At 34.8% G+C, this 2,863-nt stretch overlaps 1 long non-coding RNA gene across 1 annotated transcript in view; it reads right to left on the bottom strand.

Moving 5' to 3' along the window:
* Positions 1 to 820: 820 nt before the first annotated feature.
* LOC117123085 overlaps positions 821 to 2,863 on the bottom strand; it is a 3,797-nt gene continuing 1,754 nt past the window's right edge. Inside the window, exon 2 of the long non-coding RNA XR_004447803.1 lies at positions 821 to 2,186. This is a non-coding gene — a long non-coding RNA (uncharacterized LOC117123085). The remainder of the gene's footprint in view (positions 2,187 to 2,863) is intronic.

A 2,863-nucleotide genomic window follows, 5' to 3' on the forward strand; every position in this document is an offset into this window, starting at 1 on the left:
GTCAAAATGAAACGTCAACAAATTCTCATGATCTTTTATCAGTGATTTTCGGCAACCTACTATGGATCGTCTTCAATCATTTCTTGTTGAACCATGACAAACCAAACGAAGTTTCATTTAGAATTCAGATCAGTGAATCAGTTTCTGGTACTGTATATATAGTCTGGGACTTTTTCATTTCAACAGGCTACTCCGAGTATTCACCAAAATTTAGTAATTTTTTCACTGGACCATGACAAAATATTCTTGAAAGTTTCATTTAGAACTATAATATTGATAAGTTTTTTTGCGATATATAGGTCTGGGGCGTTATAATTATAATTGACTCTCAAATCACACCTGAATTCGGATCGTCACCAAAATTAAACAATTTATTCCTAGTAACTTGGTTAAAACTTTCTAAAAAGTTTGATTTAGATCAGTTGAGCATTTTTTTTTTAAATCTGGTCTGGGACGTTTTCTTTTGAATGGTCTTCATATCCACACCCAAACTCCGGCTCGTCATTAATCATTTCTTCTTTGGACCATGGCAACCCATCATGGAGAAAATAGTTTTTAATAAAGCCGCTTCATTGTTACAGCGAATGCGTCGCTTGCACATCATGCTGCTAAAGTGCCAGATGATGGGTGCTATTTGAGTTATAAGCTGTTTTTGTGTCTATGCCCCCTCGGGAGCTAGACACTATGTTATTGTCTAGTATTAACCCTGTAAGATCGAGTAAATCCGGTATGGAGGAATGATGAGTTATGAGCTAAAGACAAAAATAAATATAAGACCTGTCCTAGGAAGATCACTACAGTAAACAACACCACACATTTCTTGATAACCAAATGCCCATGTGGATACTTTATTACTAAACATAATACCTGTATAGTAAGGTAGTCTTTCAAAGTTGGGGAGTAACAGAGTGTGCGTACAAGTATTTGGAAGGAGAAAGCTATGATGTGTGTGGCTGAACCGTGTTTGGTTGAATCATGGTAGAAAAAAACAACAATTAACAAGTGGGGGGGGGGGAACACAAATGAATGGTATTATTTATTTCATATAATATTTATTTTGTATACAATTTTATCACTGAGAGAACAGATAATGATGTCAAAATATTGTATATACATGGAGGCTTCTTGATCAAAAGTTCTAGCCAGTATTTGATATGTTGGTCCCTGGCATGGCTGGGCTGCTGGGCCGCGGCTTGGTGCCTGAAATCGTAAATAGGCCGTGAAGTAAAAAGTTTGCGGAATGCTGATTTAGATCCATTGATAGGTTTATTGAGAGACGGGGGAGTTGAAAGCAAGGAGCTAACTAAAGCCTCTGTCCAAATCCAAATATTAGGGATTGGCAATCAAAATAACGATATTTGGATAGGCATTATTTTAAAATTTTGATCAGATGACCTTGTTGTGGACAGGGGGTAGAGGCCTGCCCTTCCTTCCCACTATGGCACTACCACTGTCATGAACCTGGCCTAATTATGGGTTACTACTGTAAGAGAATCTACCTCTAGAGTGAAGCCAGCGTGTAGGAACTAAATTTTGTGGGCCGTGTAAACCCTGGCCAGCAGTGGCTCCAAAAATATTCCAACGGGGTCAAATAAGTCCAACAAATGTTCCAACTAAATAGCCATAGAGGACATCTGGTCAGGGTTTCAGAGCAAAACCACTGTGATTGGGTCAAGGGAGGGGAAAAATGTTAAGGTTTATAATATTATTTGGTTTTTTAAAAGCTACAAAGCAGCAGAAATAAGATTAACTCACTTGTACATAACAATAAAAAGAACAAACTGGCAAAATGCAAATATTTGATTTGTTTTAATTGTGTTCATGAGAAATATAAGGAAATATCTCTACTAATGATATATTAAAATTAAATACAGGTAATTCATTGGTTTGCATTTCAGTGGAACATTTTACCCAGGGCTTCTATTCGAGGTTTTAAGGTAGTTTGTGTGACTACAATACAATATTCATACAGTAATAGTCTAACAAAAACACATTATAAATATGTGAAGACAGTGTTGTCATATTTCAATTTTCTGCTTTGATGTTGATGGCTGGTCTCGTTCTTCTTCGTATTCAATTTCAACTCGAGGTCTCTTCTTTTTAAAAAACTTTTTCACGCTTTTCTTGTCCTCCTCGTCTGCGCTACTTGAAGTATCATCGCTTGTGTTGTCAAGGCGGTCCATATCCTATAACAAAACATTTTTTTTTTTTTGGAAATGAATAGTTACACTAGATTAAATATTTTACATAAATATATCTGCAGCTGTTGGGTGTGGCCCTAAATTTGGGCCACCAATATTTTCCAGTGGGTCGTGAAATAAAAGAAGGAAACAATTATATTAATATTCAACCCCGAGAGTGTGCCATCTAGAGGTACTGTACCTATATGATTTCAATAGATGCACTATTATCTGTAACTGTGTCCCTCTCTTGGCTCAGCTCCCCATATTTCAATTCCTGACTCTTCAATTCTGTCACTAATAATGCTTGCTATAAAATACAATTACTGTACACAGTGCTCTAACATATGAGTACCGGTATATATATATATATATTCCAATCTGCAGACAGTACCGTTTCGATCTTGTTAGATCTCATCAGTGCAGCTCAGGATTTTTAAGAATGAAACACACCACTATATATATATATATATATATATACATACATATATATGCATGCATACATATATATGCATACATACATATATATGCATACATACATATATATGCATACATACATATATATATACATACATACATATATATACACATATATATATATATACACATATATATATATATATATACACACACAAACATATATATATATATATATATATATATACACATACATATATATATAT

The sequence above is a fragment of the Anneissia japonica genome, unplaced genomic scaffold (assembly GCF_011630105.1).
Source record: "Anneissia japonica isolate Jap-2015-1 unplaced genomic scaffold, ASM1163010v1 scaffold287913_len271248_cov200, whole genome shotgun sequence".
In the NCBI taxonomy this organism is placed as follows: domain Eukaryota; kingdom Metazoa; phylum Echinodermata; class Crinoidea; order Comatulida; family Comatulidae; genus Anneissia; species Anneissia japonica.